This window comes from Episyrphus balteatus, chromosome 2, assembly GCF_945859705.1.
Source record: "Episyrphus balteatus chromosome 2, idEpiBalt1.1, whole genome shotgun sequence".
Lineage (NCBI taxonomy): Eukaryota > Metazoa > Arthropoda > Insecta > Diptera > Syrphidae > Episyrphus > Episyrphus balteatus.
The window spans coordinates 121,394,732-121,414,651 of record NC_079135.1 but is presented as its reverse complement, the minus strand read 5'-3'; the positions used below and the strand labels follow the sequence as shown (position 1 = coordinate 121,414,651).

The 19,920-nt window shown below is 30.9% G+C and overlaps 1 protein-coding gene across 1 annotated transcript in view; it reads left to right on the top strand.

The window, feature by feature from the left end:
• The window catches only part of LOC129912013 (tetraspanin-9), a 290,881-nt gene that overhangs the window by 253,961 nt on the left and 17,000 nt on the right, over positions 1-19,920 (top strand). The gene's annotated exons all lie outside the window — the stretch shown is intronic.

Below are 19,920 nucleotides of genomic sequence, written 5' to 3'. Positions count from 1 at the left end.
TTTATAAAGGCTGTACAATCGATAATGAAAACAAAAATTCACCTATTTTCTATTAAGAAACAAAAAATTATCTAGTAAAATACTATGAAGAGTCCTTTAAAAAGGTTTTAAATCACGTTTCAAGCCAAAATTTGGCGCCAATCAAACAATGAACCAATTTTCTTATAATATAATCAAATCATATTAGGTATTTGAATAAGGGCCAATTTATTCACTCTCCATTAACTCTAAAGCAATGAATAAAAAGGAGAAATTTTGAAATATGTATGCGATTTGATAGTTTTTTTTTTTTAATTTTTAATGGAGGCTTTAAATTTAATGAAGAGTGAATAAATTAGACCTAAGTTCTTTGCGATAAAAAAAACTTAAAGTTTGTGAGGCTCATAGCGTAAAGGACTTCAATGTTATTTTTTGTTTGTACAAGTTTTCCCCACATTTGGTACGATTTAAAGAATAATAAGTGATTTTGATTACTATAAAAACAAAAATAGTACCTAAATAAAAAATAGTAATAATATTGTGACCCACATTGGGCGCCATTTAAAAATTAATTTGCTAATAAGAAGACATTTATCTAAATAAATCGATTTAACTATGCTGATCTTCATTAAATGTAAAAATAAAAAAAGGTTTCGGGGCGACTTTCGATAATTTACCTAAATGTAAACTTTATACTTATAATGTGGGGTTTAAGCACGTGGGTGGCCAATGCTGCAGAGATGTAGGTTTTCACTTTAAAACTTAACTTTATTTTTTTATGCGTATATCGATGGTTTGTAACTTTACCTTTTTGTAAAATAATTAAATACGAATCCTAAAGATTTTCTAAAACATCTGATGTAGCTCAGGGAAATTAGTCAAAATATGGGCATGAAATTGCATTTTTCGCGGGACAAAATTTTTTTCATGAAATGTGTTCGGGTGGTTGTCCTTATCCTAAAAGTCAATTTGTTGGGATAATTGGAGGTTGGGAACAGCCGCCATCTTGGAAAAGAGATTGGTATCGTTTTTATTGAATAGCTCCATTGTTATTCATTTTAACAAAAAATGAAAAAGGTAAGACTTATTAACAATAAAATTGCCTAAGAAATGATATACAAAACAATTCCGTGAGTTGATTAAATTAAATTTTATAGTTGGTCAAAGTGAGGGTTTGTATCGCAAGGTTGGGACAAAATGACATTTTTTCATATATCTGACGAACTTTTGATTTGTTTGGATAATTCTTCAAGAATGAATTGTAGTACTTATAATTACCTATAAAATGAGCCCACAATCGTTATTGTCACCATCGTATTGTAGAAGTAATCTAACTCCGAAACTCTCCATGTACTAGTCAAAAGTAAGAAAAAAGCTGTTTTTTTGCTAGTAGGCCGAGAAAATTTTGGGAGTAGAGGTATAACCAAAATATAAGTACGCAGTTTTGCAGCCATACGCGTGTTAATGTCGATTTCGAAGGTCTGACAACTCTAATTTTGTACTTTATACGGTTTTTGGGGGGTTAAATAACGAAAGTTTTCCAGTTAATGTGAATGGGCTAAATTTATACTATTTGAAATTATAAATATACAAACTGATGCTCTATTATTTTTCCTTAATCTGGACACCTCAATCTCGGCTATGGGGTTAATAGAACTCACGATATAAGCTTTTTTAACTAACCATTTCAGGCTTTTCAATTCAAATAAACAAACAAAAATCTAAACATAAAAAGCTTCTAAAACATAATCGTATAAACGGCTTATATATAGTTCTATTGGTCACATCCTCAAGATTGGGGTGTTCAGATTTAGGAAAAATAATAGAGCATCAGCTTGTATATTTATAATTTCAAATAGTATAAATTTAGCCCATTCACATTAACTGGAAAACTTACGTTATTTAACCCCCCAAAAACCGTATAAAGTACAAAATTAGAGTTGTCAGACCTTCGAAATCGACATTAACACGCGTATGGCTGCAAAACTGCGTACTTATATTTTGGTTATACCTCTACTCCCAAAATTTTCTCGGCCTACTAGCAAAAAAACAGCTTTTTTCTTACTTTTGACTAGTACATGGAGAGTTTCGGAGTTAGATTACTTCTACAATACGATGGTGACAATAACGATTGTGGGCTCATTTTATAGGTAATTATAAGTACTACAATTCATTCTTGAAGAATTATCCAAACAAATCAAAAGTTCGTCAGATATATGAAAAAATGTCATTTTGTCCCAACCTTGCGATACAAACCCGCACTTTGACCAACTATAAAATTTAATTTAATCAACTCACGGAATTGTTTTGTATATCATTTCTTAGATAATTTTATTGTTAATAAGTCTTACCTTTGTCATTTTTTGTTAAAATAAATAACAATGGAGCTATTCAATAAAAACGATACCAATCTCTTTTCCAAGATGGCGGCTGTTCCCAACCTCCAATTATCCCAACAAATTGACTTTTATGATAAGGACAACCACCCGAACACATTCCATGAAAAAAATTTTGTCCCGCGAAAAATGCGATTTAAATTACTAATTTCCCTGGGCTAATGTAAGTTAAACAAAAAAAGATTGTTTTACTTGTAGTAGAGTAACTAAAGCAAATTATTAGGGAACCCGGCCGAACAGCTCTGATTTTGACGATTTTTTTTCAAACGAAGGTAATTAAAAATACTTTAAAGTCTATAGATTAAAAATTGCCGATGTTGCCGTATTGTTTTTTTAAATTAAAATTAAATTTTTGAAGTGAAAACTTCTTTAGTATCGTAGTGATTTGAAACAAGATGAAACGAAAACGCGACACGACTTCAACTTGTTATAACTTTTTTGTTTTAATAGATAGATGAATGAAATTTGTACTGTAGATAGGTAATTAAATAAATTATAATTGTGCAAAATTTCAATCAATTTCATATTAAAAATTCGGAGACAACGGTAAAAAGATGTTCTTTTCCAACACACGTTATATCTTTTGATCTAGTGCACATACAAATTTGATTTAACTTTAATACGCATGCTGATAACATAACCTTTTATTTGATATATCACACATAATGGTACGTGCTCTACAAGTTACACAATCTTAAATTGAAAAAATTGAAACATACCTCAAGGAGATCTGTTGGCGATGACCAGCTACCAGTGTAGGAATTACCGTAATCTCAGTCTGGAAATTCGACATGGTTGACTTTAAAAAATTTTAACTTCTCTTGTAGACATCTTTGAAATAAGATTTATTCATCATTATACAAGGCGAAACAATAAGCTTTCACATGGTATAACATTTTTTATAGGTTGTCAAACAAAAAAAATTGAATTAATAGCATGAGAACATAAAAATAAATGTTTTTTTTGCTTTTTTTGATGAAATTTCATCGAGTTTAAAAAATTCTAGTTCTTTTTGTAGATGTCTCATACACCTGATCAATATATATATTTTGAGCTAAGACAATAAGCTTTCAGATGGTGTAAAAATTTGTATAGGTTGTTAGGGAAAAAAATGGATTTAATAGTGTGAGAAGATAAAAATACGTGTTTTTTCGCTCTTTTTGTAGATGTCTCATAGACTTGATCGATATATATATTTTGAGCTAAGATAATAAGCTTTCAGATGATATAAAATTTATCTAGGTTGTCATATAAAAAACATGGATTTGAAGGTGATAGAATAAAAATAGGTAGATTTTTTCTATTTTTTTTTTTTGCAAGAAAAATGATTTTTTAAGGTTTCACTTCTACCACGTGTGAATTGCACACGTGATTTTTTTTTTGAATAAACCATTTTTTTTTGCTTGAATTTCGTAAAACAAATGATAGCAAAAGATTCCCTAGGTAATTTAAGGAAAAAAAATATAGAGGAGTAAGGGATGAAGATGCTTCGTATGACAGCAGGAGTAACAAAGCTTGATCGAATCAGAAGAAAGAAAATCCGAGGAAGCCTTCACATCAAAAACACCATCTTGGATAAAATACAGCATGACCGTTTAAGCTGGTACTGTCATGTACAAAGACGAAACCCTGAGAACCCAGTTCAAAAGGCGATCGCTTACGACGTTCCAACGCAATCGCGAAGAAGAGGCAGGCCTAAGAACTCATGGAGAAGATAAATGCAACGACAACTGCATTCAGTTGGCCTTAGACATGGAACAATTCAAAATCGAGAAGCCTGCCGACGTTTCCTGAGGTCAACCCGGCGAACCCCACATGCGGAGCCGTAGTGTGAAGCAATAAAGTGGGAGAGTTGTGACCCCATCCGAGATCATGACTATCGTCGATAATGGAGAAGAAGAAGAGGAGTAAGGGACAATCTTCCATCGTTTAAGCGATAAATGCAATTTTCTAACATTCTGACCTCAAACACAAAAAAAATATTCTGAAAACAACGGCAACACCTACAATATTTAAAAATACATTTTTAAAAAGCCAGAAGCTCATTCTTATCTCTCAAATTTAAATCCACTTAATTTAATTAATAGTTTTTGAAAAAATGGTCCTAAAACTCAGAATTTAAAATAAAAAAATGTTATTAAAAAAAATTTAAATTAATTTTTTCCAAACTTTTTCTTATAAAATATAAATTTATTTTAAAAAATTTTTGGCCTTAAATATTATCAGTTGAATTCCGAAGCACACACTTTGGAAAAAAAATTTAAAATTACTTCAATTTCAATGAGGTTTTTTTTGATAAAAAAACTGAATTTTTGCATTGAAATAATTAATTTTCTCAAAGACTTTGGTAAATAAGAACTTTAAATTTTTGCTATTTAACTTTCAACAGTAAGAGTTATTAAATGAATAAAAATAATTTTATGTTAAGATGTTGAACTTTAAAAAAAATAAGTTAAATTTTTTTTTCAAAACTTTTATTAAAAAAAGTTCTTCGAAAATTAAATACTTTTTAATTTTTTTCATAACCTGTAATACATATTGACATTTCCGTTTATAATTTCAAATCATAATAAATGCGGCCAGAAAAATTTGAAAATAAATGCATTTTATATTTCGAAAAAGTTTAAAAAACGACATGTTAAAATTTTTTCAATAATTTTTTTTGTCAAAAATCTGAGTTCAGTTACCATTCTTTCAAAAGCCCTTAATTCAATTAACTTAATTTTAATTTAACAAATATGACTAGGCTTCTAGCTTTTTAAAAATGTGTATTTAAATATTTTAGGTGTTGCCATTGTGTTCAAATATTTTTTTTGTGTTTGAAGTCAATTAATAAGAAAATTGCATCTATCGCTTGAACGATGGAATCAGTCCCTCACTCCCATATATTTTTCTTCCTTGAATTTCCTAGACAATCTTTTGGCATCAATTAATTTATGAAATTCAAGAAAAATTTTGGAAAAAAATTTTTTTGTTCACAAAAATTTTCAATTAAATTTAAAAAATCAAAACGGCAACACCGGCAATTTTTAATCTATAGACTTTAAAGTATTTTTAATTACCGACGTTTAAAAAAAAATCATCAAAATCTAAGCTGTTCGGCCGGGTTCCCTTACATTGGCAATTTTTGAGCTTTAGTTACTCCACTATTGGAAAGTTTGAAAATATTCATTATAAATCACGTTGAGCACCAATTAATTTTTTTTTCTTTCACAAAGATTTTTTTTTCAGCCATAAAATAAAAAACATGTTCGTTTTCCTACTCCATATTGGGCGCCATTTGGAACATGTTTCAATTAAATGAATTTTTTGAAATATCTTCAACATGGCTGAAGGCAGATACTTTTCATTCATCCTTCTAATATATTGTAATTCAGGTTTTAATTCAAAATATAAAAAAATCTCCACGCCATTTAAAATATTTCCTTAAATCTTTTATAATTTTACCTAATTTTTAGAACATTCGTCTATTTCCAATTTTCCCAAGTTGGCAACCATTTTCATGGTTCTGGTTTTCACTTGTGCCCCTTTTGTGATATCACACACACTAAACTTTTTCATTTCCCATTCCAAAAAAAAGAAGGGACTTTGAAAATCTAGTTTTGCCAAATTAAAAAGCAATTTCTGCAGCAAATATTCCTGTCCGTGTGTGTGAGGGTGTGTGAATGTTTTTTTTATCCTTTTCGCAAAGCCCATGCGAATTGCACGAAGAAAACCTATTTAAATAGGTAAAAGTAAGAAAAAAAATGGCCAACTAGGAAAAAAACCATTACATATCATGTTTACACTGTGTACGTGATCTGAAAAGCTTACGAAACGAATAAAAATTAGTATAATAGCAAATACCAACCGACGAAAAAATTTTTTTTTTTCCTTTAAATTGTTTCTTTTAGGAAGTTGTATATGCACCATTCAGCCGTAGCCGTCCTTCGTTCTATATACATTTCTTTGCCATCAAGTCTGTCTTGGGCAAGAAAAAAAAAAACATTTCTCATTGCGCTTTCAAGAACTAGCTATGGTCATGGAAATCTTTTGTGTTACTCTCTTATTGCCTTTAATGTAGCGAGTTAGTGCGGGATTGCACCAGGCACAAAAAAATTGACATACTTTTTCCGTCCGCTAGTGAAAAGTTTTTCTTTCTCTAGGAATGCATTTTTTTTTATTTTTGTTGAAAAAAAGACCACCAACAAAAAACAAAACCAGAAGAAAAAAAAATCGTTTTATTCTTTTTAGACTCTTCGAGACCATATCAAATTCAATGATGCATAAAACTGGTTCATGAAAGATGCTTCATTGCTTGAATAATCATTGTTATGCCAGCTGAGACTGAAGTTGAAATCTGGAAAGATTTGTTGCTTTTATAGAGAAGATAGATAGATACTTTGGAGAAGTATCTTTAATGAATGAATAGAACGTTTCTACTCTCTTGGTCAGAAAATTAATCACATAAAATGGAGTGGAACACTAATCAAAGGACATTTTAGCATAATTTGCCAATAGATGGATGTCTGCACGTATTTTGGTTTTAGATGCCTCTGATATAGCAAACCGACAACGAACGTTGAGATGAAACCACAAAACAATAGGAATGCGTATTGAATTACAAATTAGACAGATTTAGGTTGATAAGGTTTTTTTGTGGAAATGAGGTGAGGAGTTCTAAAAGAAGTATTATAGAATTAGAATGTGATCTAATTTTTGTAGAACTGAATTTAAACAACTTAACAACAAGAATGTAGAAGTTCCTTTCACTTTTTTTGTGTGTTTGAATTGACAGGTAATTTTATGGCCTCATAACCTATTGATTTGAAATGCTGACATATTTCAATTTCTCTCAAAATCTAGTTTACAATCAGTTTAAGAAAAACAAAAAAGAGTCGATGTAATAAAAATTTTAAAAAATACATTCTACCTACCAGATTTTATGAACCTTCTTCTTGATGGTTATAAATGGTCAAAGATCCTTTGATGTAATCCCAAAAAGGGATGACTTTTTTTATTGGTACCTGGTCATTTGATGAACCTTAACGATTTTATTGAATGATTTTGTTATCCTAATTATCATAATTTTAGGAACCGAAAATTGTAAATGAGATATTTTTCTCTTGTCATTTTGAAATAGACAAGACGCCTTTCATTCAGGCGTGAGAGAGTTCACATACCTACCAAATAAAAAAAACGAAATCAGGATTCTATTTTGGACATGTTCGTAATATTCCAATAACATGATAGTGATTTTGATAAGTTGGTCCATCTTGGGTTCTATTCAATCAGGTTTGAAATTTTTTATACAGATATTACAGATGTAGCAGGTGACATAAAAACTGAGGGTTAGAATTATTGATGGAAGCATACAAATTGCAATTGTTTGGTATAGATTTAAGAATAATACGAATATCCAAGAGGTCTAAAGGACAAAAATTCAATTTTGCGTGTAACTTTGTTAAACCTTTCCGTGGGAGCATTCTAAGAATTTTTGCATTTATTATGAAAGTCTTAAGACTATATCACTGCATTTAAACATGCATAAAAAACTTATGTTTACTTAAAACTGAATGCTTATTTTTGTTTAAATAATAATAATCAAATCTTAGGAACAAATAAGTTTGTAAAAGATTTATTCAATATTTTCTTAATTGAATTATTACCCATCAAATTAATGAAGGAGGTTGTTTTGCCTTTTTTCTGCATCTTATTTGTTTTTAGAACAAATTCATTTTTATGATTATTTTCAACATTATTTATTCTGCATATTTTAAGGGCAAGTAATTTAAGCTCATAAAACTTGTTTTAAAAACCATATTTTTTTGTGTCTCTAGGCTTTTGTATTTCCAAGGCTTCCCTCCTATTCATTGTCAGGAAGATGCCATTGCAAAATTAAAATAAAATATTAACTTATGAACTTCGCCTCTAGAGGGCGCCATGCTAACACACAAAGAAAAATAGACCACATAAAATAGAACAAAAATTATAAGATTTCCCTATGGTTTTCATCAGGGCCGGTTTTAGGGCGGAGGCAGCCTGGGCCGTCGCCCAGGGGCGCAAGAATTGAGGGGCGCCGCAGTCGCCCCGAACTAACGAAGTCTTTCCAATCGATGTTTTATTTATTTTTACTTTCACAAGGTGCCCCAATTTTTTTCTATTTTACATTTTCAACAGCGCTCGTATTGTTTGTCCTAAACTTTTTGAAGAATAAAGGTGCCCCCCAATTTTGGGTTAGTTTGTTTGGCTTCCGGAAGGACAATGGTGTCGAAAATCTTCGTTCATCTTTGAAGAACAAGGCGCCCCAATTTCTTTTGAAAGACTAAAGCAATCCTAATATTCCTCCAACCAATTTAATTTTTGCAAAGGCACCCCTATATATAAATCACTAAATCATAGCTGGTAATGTCCAGAAAACCTTAAATCCCGAAACCCCAAAAACCCGAAACCCCAAAATCCCGAAAAACCAAAATCCCAAAAACACAAAACCCGGCCAAAAATTGACAGCTTCTTAATTTCTCATAAAAACTACGTTTGTGTGTGAGAATAAAAAAATAGGTCTGTTCGTTGTCCCCCCCTCCAGGGCACTCTAAGTCATGTCAATTAACTGTCAAAAAAAATCAGAGTTTCTCAGGTTTTCATTTTACATCAAACACCTCAGAGCTTTAGTTTCTTCAGCGAATATCGAACAGAGAGGAAATAACTCTGGTTGAAAAAGGAGCTACAAAAAACGCTTGACAACGAATTCGGAGCGACCCAGAGTGCCCAATCGTTTTCGATTGGCGTCCGGAATCATTCAGAAGCCTGCTGCAAGTTTTTTATTCTCCTAGTGAAAAAAACAAAAATTTATTTTATTTTTCACCAATACAGATATTAAATTTCTGAATTGGGTGGAAGCGATTCGAATTTTTGTATTAGATTTCAGAATGAGTGAATCATTGAGTGATTCCAATCGAAAACGACATTAATGTACTTAGTTGAAAAAGTTTTTGAAAAAATATTTTTCAAATAAAACCAACTGTAACTACTCTTTAAATGTGCTTAAACAAAAAAGTTAGATATAAAGGTAAACTTGTCAATTGAGCCTAAATGACATACATATTTAATTTTTTTTGAGTTAACCTTATGTACTCTAATAAACTGCACATTGTTAATAATGTGATGCTTTTAAGCTTATGCTGAGGTAAGCTCAGGGGGGTTCCAGGATTCTTCCCAAGTAAGCAACAAAACTTGGGTTTTAAAAGTTTCAAACTCAAGGAAACAGCCTTTTTTTATCCTTACTTTTAATCAGTTTTATTTATTGTTCTTGCTTATTACTAATTTACATCGATATTTTGATTTCTATGTCTAACTAGTTATTTCATATAATTCGTGTCGGAACTCACTATGAGAACCTATGTCCAATGAGCTAAGAAACTCAACGGATAAGTCTATGGAATCCGAATGGAATCCTATGTCCCCACAATACGGAGAAAAGTCTGGTCGGAACTCGGCAGGAGAACCTATGTCCAACGAGAAGCTCGAAGGAGTAGTCTGTGGGAGTCCTAATGGAAACCCTTATGTCCCCAAAATGTGGAGAGAATTCTGGTCGGAACTCACTAGGAGAACCTTTGTCCAACGAGAAGCTCGATGAAGTAGTCTGTGGGAATCCCAATGGAAACCTTTATGTCCCCAAAATGTGGAGATAATTACGGTATAGTTTGTTAGTATAATAATAATTTCCTATTCTAAATTCTATTGTGAACTACCTGTGTTGATTTCTGATTCCCTAATACAACTAGCTTCTTAATTACTATTTAGGACCAAAAATTCAAGAAAATGACGATCAAGAAGAGCTGCCTCTAATTGCCAAGTCTTTTTCCGGGTCTACTTGGCTCTGTATCTATACACAAAATGAATAGGTACTTGGAAACAGAGAATCGCAAGATCGACCACTTAATCACAATTTTTGCTTCCTCATATGTTATTCGTTGCTAAAACTTACTGTGAAGTATAACACTACTAAAAGCTAAAATTGCATGAAAACTTAAATTCTAATTTTCTTTGTTTATTTTATTGTTTCTATTGTTTTAAGGAATGTGGCTACGTCACATGGCATGCGTATGCACTTCAGAGAAGATAATGTGTGGGCATTGCCGACTGCATATAATTTACTTATACAATTTTCATTTCTTTATTAGAAATGGATATATAAGTTGTGACTCATCGTCACAATAAATGCATTAGAGAGGTAAGACATAATCTGCTATTGCTTCTTATCGTGATTTCAAAAAAAAAAATTTTAAATGAATTTTTTTTGAGAGGCGCCACTTGCATTTTTGCCCAGGGGCGCCGGTAGTCCTTAAACCTGCACTGGTTTTCATCCAAGAAAGAAGTTTTAATAAAAACAATCGGGGTTTTCGTATTGTTTTGTAAAGAAAAAAAAAAACTCCGATCATGCCGGGAATCGACGTGAAGACTTTAACGCTCTAGTTGCTCACCTAACCACATGAACCAACTCACAATACAAATATTGGTCAAAAGTTTTGTTCTAGAGCCAAGTTAAAAAATAAATTAATTTTTTACTTAAATTTTAAGAAGATTTTCTCTATGAAAATAATAAAAAATGTCTATGGAAAAAACTTCTTAATCTTTGTACATAAGATTATTTTCATCAAAAACCTGACCAAAATAATTTTCCGTGATTTTGGTAATAATTGTATATATTTAGCACCCATTTAGCCAAACTTTTAGCTGTAAATTTTGATTTTCAGAAAATCGGCTTTTGACCAAGTTTTCACTGCAAATAATCCTATGTACGTTGATTTGAATAAGATTTCTTTATAAAAGAGTTCAATTAGGCAATCTGTTAGTGTTCAGGTTGTACTATTTTTCACATTATTATACCTAATGAGTAAGACGCTTCTAAAAATACCTCATTTCTCGAATTATGATAAATAGTTCAAAAGTTATTCAGGAACATATGAACAGAACATGTATACATACAAACACATACCCAAATCTCCTTCTTACTACGCCGTATCTAATCGTGTAAAAAGATGATCAATAGTTGTAATAATGACCTCTTAATTTACATTTAACATCAACGCTCAAACTGAACAAATATCTTGTAACCGCCCATTTACCTTTGTAGCTACAACTTTGTTCAATAAGTATCTATCCTAAACGCCCCTTTAAGCTTGGACCTTTCTACTATAAATCTTTCTTCTTTCTCCAAATGCATATTTAATGATTGGGTGTGAAGTTGTGTGATCAATAAAATTAAGCCCTATTTACAATAAACCTTCCCACGATACAACAAAGATCAGTCTTAGTGATTTGTGTGTTTTGTTTTTCAAAGGTACAACAAAGGCCATTTAAATAATGATCTTAATAGTTCCTTGCATATAATCACAGTGATAAGCTCCTCATTTCTCATTTTTCTAATTTCCTTGTGTTTTCAACTGAACCTCCCACTGAAAAATGATTTATCTTATCGCGTTCGTTGATTTATCCCAACTTTGTCTTTCTATTTTTTTGATTATAAATTAAGATACGAAGGTGGTTTTCTGATATAACTTTGGCGCCAGAATCATCACGAGCACAGCTTTGCTTCACGGAAGCAACCTTTATCAAAATGTTTTTTTGTTTAATTTTATTCAGTCTTTTGTTATTTTTCTTCTTATTTTAATAGATTCATCTTTAAGGTTCTAATACAAGGTCATCAGTTAATAAATCATGTCAGTAACTTATGTCAGTAGCTCTGAAAATGATAAGACACCTCCTTTTATTACAACTTGTTGACACATAAATTAATAAATAATTATTTAATCAGCAGCGTTTTATTAATTTTATTTTCAAACTGACACTTTATCTTCTTCTTTTCGAGGTTGTATCATACACTTTTTGTTCGTCATCACCCTTCTCACAAGTTGTGCAATCAATTCAAATCAACTGTGTGTGACCAATTGTCAATGTGATAATAATAACATGTTTTGAAGGAATTCTTCAAAAGATATTATCGCACTTCTTCTTCCAACTGGCTGACAATTACTTTCAATTTAAAAAAATAAAAAAAAAAACAACTTGTGTGTGTTTTGATTGAATATAAACCTTTTAATAAATAAAAAAATAACGCCCTAATAAGTATGCAGCTAAGAGACTTTCAAGTCGATTGTCAATTTGCCTGTTATCATGTTCAAGCTTTTTCAATAATGGTTTGTCACTTATTCGAAATTGGTCTTTTTTTTTTTTTCTTTTTTTGGTATTTTTTATGTCAAAGAATGATACTTATAAAAGAGTGTTGAACATCGTTCAATGCCCTTGTCAATTCAAAAGAGACAAAACTTAAGTACATGAGTATGCCTTCTTTTGCCTTGAAATTTGCTATGCATGACAAACTGTTGATTTCATTAAAAATTGAAATTCAATGCGAAACGAAACGAAAGACAGAAAAAAAAAAATTTTGCGACGACATATAACATACCCAAAATGACAGCTATGATGCCAATACGCTGACAGGCGTCACAAATTCGTAAATTTGATTTGAAGGAGGTGATCAAACGTCAAACGTATTTTTAAGATGTAAAACACTCTTGGTTAATAAGCATGATCTGAATGGATTAGGAATTAATACCACTTTTTTGTTGAAGTTTAAATTGGCATACACTTCTGTTAAAAAATTATAAAACAAACAGTTATATACATAGGGAAGGTAATTCCATAATGGACTTATGCCCAACCTCTCGGTGAGAAATAACTCCAATTATTTCATTATGGACTTATGTCCCATGCCCCATGTCCCATCTTAATGCGATATACATAAAAAAAAACGTATGACGTAATGTCCCACCTTTCTTTTTTTAAGACATGAAAGTTTCAAAAAGATAATTTGACAAATTTAAGGCTTTATAAATACAAAGCTATTTAGAGCGTTATTAAATAGCTGCTGTTAATAGCTGCTCCTTTAATAAGCTACTCACTGCTATTTAAAAATTGTTCCTAACTCCTATTACTAACTTTTAAAACATTTCCTTTTTCAAATGTATGTTTTGGTTATTTCTTAAAACGGAGTTAGAATTGTGGACTTATGTCCCACTTTTCACAAAGAAATTTATAGACTTTTATCCACCCTTGAAGGTCTTATAACGTCATAGTAAAGTTATAGATTTATATTGTAATAAGGTGGGACATTAATCCACTATGAACTTATGTAAATTATGGAGTTATGTCATCAACTAACTTCGCTGATACTTTTCGATTGATCTGGAGTGTGTTCTCCAAGATCCAGCGAAATTGTAAACCCAAAAGAGGATTCCTGATAAAAATGCCAAAACTACATGATTCAAATATTCAATCCCGGTCTTGGCTGTCAATGTCACCGCGAAGAAGAATATTGCTGAAGAGTATGTACAAAAAAAAAACAGAAAAAAAAATTGAAATCTTAAGTCGGCATTGTCAAGCGTGTCACGTTGGACACCTCGTGTTTTTTTCCGCTGACACATCGACATCTTACCACCAGATAATATGTTTGACACCCATTGTCTTCTGGGATCTTATTGAAATTACGCGGGGCTTGCTTCTGCAGTGTGCAGTATTCAACAAGATCGTTGCAAAAGAACATGAAAGAAAACAAGAAAAAAATGCGAACATGAGATTGAAGTTTGTTGTCTCATTCATGGAGTGGAAGTGGACTCTGATCGCGCAAGCCTGAAGGCTTTTTATATGAAGATTGAATAAACGGACACAAAAAAACGGACGGGCAGTACGTGATAGCGCCCTTGACACTGTTTTAATTAAGGATTCGGTGGCTTGATTGTCGGGAGGCTTAACAGTGGGGAAGTCAACAAGAAAAAATGGGATCAATTCAGAAATTCGTTAACGGTCCACAAAACAATTTGATAATAGTACTTTCTGGTATGAACTTTTCTTTCGTGGATGAAAGTGGTTTTAAAATTTTTAAGAATCCTGTGAAATCGTGGTTGTATGTACATAGAAATTTTTCATATTCGATGAAAGCCTAAAAACGGTTTCTGTAGGGTTGCCATTTGCAAATTATTGAACAAAAATCAATTCTTGATGATAGTACTTTAAGTTGTCAAATTTAAATCCTGGATGCACCAAAAAGCTATTTCACATTTTTTTAATTACAAATTCCAAATGTTTCATGTCAAAAATCCAATATCGAATTCCATCTGTTCTACTGTGTGTATCAAATCAAATGACAAAGAGAAGACCAAACTGCAGCGTGACCGTAAATTAAATAGCATTCTTAATAAAATAAAAGGGAACATAGTATGTATATGAAGCCCGACAAAAAATTTAATAAAAAAAACACAAATCCAGGCTCTTGTCTTCATGAGTGACGATGAGATTTTTCTTCTCAAATTCGCCGAGGTTCGACAATAATATTAATTGAAAAGGGACTTTGTGATGGCATTCCCCTTTGCTCCCTCTCAATCTTGGATTTCACTTACGATACGACTTTTCGTCGCAAGTTCTAAGCATTAATTCGTCGAATTATAAAAAAAAGAGACAAAGATTTGCTTTGATCATGAAAATTTATTCGAATTTAATTGCTATATAGCAAAGGGATGTTGAGATATTTGACGAGGTCGCCATCAACATTAACCCATACAAACAATTATAAGCGCGGATGCTTTTTTTAATGTCGATGCGTAAATTGTTATTGAGTTTTTGATTGAGGGAGAGCTGTTGCTTTGCTCTCAGCTTATAGCAGTGGCAGATTGTATGAATAGAAATTATATTTTTGTTGTTTTATTATTATAATTATTTTTCAAGAACAATAAAAAATAATCATGACAATGAACATTTTTGAAGACGCGCATATGGCGGTGATTTGGGTAGTTTAACGTTTAAGTCCCGTATTGATTTGAAGAGTAAATTTTCTTAACACCTTCCTTTGTGCAGAAAGGTAGGTATTTTTCTAAATAAATCGTTTATATTATGATTTCAGGTTTTTGTTTGAGAAATTCGAGGAATAAAAGCTTTTGTTTTGAATTTTTGTGCATAAGGGGGTTTTAAAGATTTTGAATTGGCTAGGAATAAAATTCTAACGTATGTTAGGTTTGTGTTTACTTTAATGATCTAAAAAGAGGGAAATATTGTTCTTAAAAGAAAACAAACTTGCAATGAAAAATTTGTAGGAATCTGTACTTTTGACTTTTGAGGGCTAGATTTGATGCGTCAATAGTTTTGTTTTAATTTTTTGAAAATTGATAGGTATACCAATATTTTTCAATTTAAAATTTAAGCACTTAGCTCTTATTGTTGAATGGAATATAGTTTCTTCGTGAGATGCATAGGGATGGATCGATGTTTGATATTCAGCTTTAAAAGTATCCCTTCTGCAAAATAAGAAAATATCAATATACAAATTTGGTTAATGTAGAAATATGAATGAACATAAAAAAAATAAAAAAAAACATGAAATTTGAAACGACCTCAAAAAAACTATGCAGTTTCATTTCTTGAATTTTTTGAAAAAAAAAAAAAAATTCAAAATTGTTAGAGCCGTTTTTTTAAAAAGAAATTGTTGATAAATATTTAAAAAAAAAACAAGTCTTAAAATAAAATTGGTATGCCATTTTGTAGATATTATTAATCAACATTTAAAACCAAAATTTCAAAAATTTCATTATCCTGTTAAAAAGCAAATCAACATTTTTTAAATACAAATATAAATTTTTTCAAAATCTTGTTATTAGATTATATTAAAATTAGTAGTTTGGGAGAAAACCTGATTTTGAAAAAAGCCTCGTTGACAAGTAGCTAGATATAGTTCATAACAATTTTTGAAAAAAAAAAACATTTTTTTGATTAAGGGATTGCCTTTGTCTGAAAACTAATTTGTACATGAATTTTTTATTCAAAATCGCATCAGCCGACTTCGAGAAAATTAAACTATGGCAGGTAACGTTTTTTTTGGTCCAAAAAAATTAATTCAAAACACCCTTCTGTATAGTATCCAAAAACTGCTATATACCTACTAATTGTTCCCACCTTTGCTATAAGCAAAAATATGTCTTCGTCATAGATTTTTTATTATATTTACTTTTATATTTTTGGCAAAAAATATTGGCACCAAAAGTTTTTTGATTTTGGGAAAACAAACAGATTCTATTTTTTTTTTTTTTTTTTTTTTTCAATTAACTTCAAGAAATATTTTTTTTTATTTTTTGAATATATGGAGATAATGAAAACAAAATTTTTAATTTTAACACTGGTCATAATTATATTTTTTAAAATAATAATATTGGGAAAAAATATTTTTGAACAAAAAAAATTCACAATTTTTTTATCAAGAATAAAAACTTTTCTAATAATAGTCAAAGGAAGTTAAAGGGTGGTCAAAAATGGTCATTTGAATGCTAATCTTTTGGGGAAAAAAATAGACAATTTAGATATTTTAATACCAAACAGGTCAATTTGAGAAATTTCAAGAAAGGATACAAAATCCCAACCCGGAATGAAAAAAGTCCTCAATTCTTGAGATCAATGAATTTTCAAATCCTTAAGTACCTGCCTTGCTTTTTTACTCACAAAAATGAGGATTTATATCCCAAATGAGAACTGAAATACTAAGAAACCACGAACACTTGAAACGTATTAAAAACTTTGGGGAACAACTTAAAATCAACATTTACCTCTTTGATTTAACTATTCTTCACCATGAAACGTCTCTAAGTCAAAGTTGTTTTAACTCTGAAAAAGCACTCATCTGAATTTAAAAAAAAGCAAAAAAAACTTGTAGTCACTGTGGATTGAAAATTAGTAGTAGAAAATTATAATAATTTTATATTTTTTTAAAAGTTGTTTGAATTTTAATTTAAAGATATTTCATGTCAGTTTTTTTTTTTTTTTCAATTTATTTTATTTAAATTTTTATTTCATAAAAATCAATTACATTTTAAATGTAATGCTAAAGTCAAACCTCTGTGATTATATATATCGACACTATCCGTATTCATATTAAAAGTTAAGAGTTTTTTTTTTTTTTGTTCTGTCAATTTGACAGATGAGAGGTCGCATTGTATTTCACACTGATGACAAACAACAATTACAAAATAACAACCAACGACTATTCTGAAAGTGGATGTTGTTCATTGTTATTATTTTTTTTTTTCTCTCTCTCATTTCAATGCCAACGAACTGACTGAAAGGCCTTGTCTTCTCCATCAGTCCACCAGTCGTCCTCTTCATGATGTTGGTACTTTTGGGAATTTCTTTGTCCATTTTCAAGTACTCTGCAGCGCAAACATCCTCCACCATCATCACACCTAGTACCTAAAATTCCATCAAGCAGAGTCAGCTTCCCTTCTATGTCGAAAGAAAGATTAAATTTTTTTTCATTTCGGGAACGCCGCGCAGTTTGTTTTGAATTTTTACCTACTCTCATATGCAAATCGGCTTGAGAACCCTTTTAACTTTTCTTACTTTTCTTTATAACCGTTTGTTAAGCCAAGTCAACTGGCTTTAACTTCAATAACTGCTATTTTTTGCTATCACTGTGATGCGATGGTGATATTGTATTTCACGTAATAGCAAGTTCTCAGCATTTCAGCTACAACCAAACACTCTTTGTGATCATAAACAAGGGAAAAAATAATCTCTCCAGTATTGTGTTGATTTCCGTATTCAAAGTCATGCCATTTAATACGACCATCGCCACACGGTCATATGGAGTTGGAATTATAGCCATAGGCATCACTGCTACATGTTTTGCCACCCGTTTGCCCGTTTAAAATGCAAAATAGCAATGCGACCGACGCACTGTTGTCCAAAATGACTTATCTCGTTGCAAAAATCATAACTTTTGAACGGATTGAGGTAGCGGTACAGTTTTTTTTTTAATTTGAAGGAAATTTCCAGGGCTGTTACACCAATGAATTTCAAGAAAATTGTTTTACAGGGTGTTTAGGAATCATCGGCCGAAAACCGATTTTCTTAAAAAAAAAATATTTAAATTAAAATTGGTATGCCATTTTGTAGAAATCACTAATTCACATCTAAAAAAAGTTCAGATTACACTTTTCCATGATATTACGATTATAGAGAATGCCAAAAAAGTTGGTCCCGGAAGTCCGTCTGTCTTTCTGTCTGTATAAGGATCTACATCCTAAACGGATGGACCGATTGACTTCAAATTTGGTATGTAGCATTTTTTGGAGACCCTCCAGAGGTGTTTTTGGAATTAATTTTTTTGGGCCAAAAATAACGGTACTTGTCATACACCAATTTCAGTAAAGCTGTAATTGCTCAAAAACGGCTCCAACGATTTTGTTTAAAAAATTCAAATGTAAGTTTGAAAACAAGGTCTATCTTCTAATGAAAAAAATTTTTTTGGAAAATCATTATTAACGGTACCTGCCATAGAACGGTTTTTTTTAAATCCGATATTCTCCGAAACGGCTTATTCGATTTCAACGAAACTTTTTTTGAAGAAGCACTTATATAACTCAAATATAAGCCAAAAATAAAATTTCAAAAAAAATAATTTTTGGATTTTTAAAAAAATTTTGAAATTTTTTTTTGAAAAATAAAATTTTCGAAAACGGGACGTTGTATTTTTTTGAAATTTTGTTTTTAAATGTGGATTAGTGATTTCTACAAAATGGCATACCAATTTTAATTTAAACTTTTTTTTTAAAGAAAATCTGTTTTTGGCCGATGATTCCGAAACACCCTGTGAAATAATTTTATTGAAATTCATTGGTATAACAGCCCTAGAAATGTCCTTCAAATAAAAAAAAAAATTGTACCGCTAACTCAATCCGTTCAAAAGTTATGATTTTTGCAACGAGATAAGTCATTTTGGACAACCGTGCGACGATAGCGATGAAGTTGATGTTGTTGATGATGATGATGATGGTGATGATGATGATGCATGGTTGCATCAATCTGATTAATGCTGCCACAAAGCTTTAAGGTACTCAAAGTAAATGCGATTGGCATCCAATTAGAACGATTTTGCTTATTTTTTTTCTTATTTTTTGCGCAGAGAGAAGCCGCAAAATTGTTAAGTGTAGGTAAAAAAAACTAAAGGGGTTCCCTTACTCTTATAGGTATGCCTATACCTTAAAGATGAAGTAGAGTAAAGCTAAAGCCTTTGGGTTTCAACTCGAACTGGATGTTAAATCAATCACGTCATTCTGACAATTGTTGCTCCACATAATGTCTGCATTAATAAATTCGTTGTGTGTATTCATTCATACTTAAATTTTTATAACAGTGGGATAGTTGTTTATAATATTGAAACGGAAATATTAATTGAAATGAACTACTATCCTGATTCTGTTACCATTTTTTGTTTTCAAAATTTTTCGAGTACCTAAGAATATTGTGAAAAAAATAAAGGTTTTTTTAATGCAGTTTTGTTCGGCATCACTATAAAAACAAGTTGGTCTTACAAAAACCAAAAAAGCCAATGGAAGTATTTCAAAATAAGACATAAATTATGAAAAAAAGGTCAAAGTCTTCATATATTAACAGGTAAATTTTTTATTTTTTCGGTTGGGGTCAAAATTCTGTATGTGCCGAAATTCGGGATTTAAAAATTCTGAAT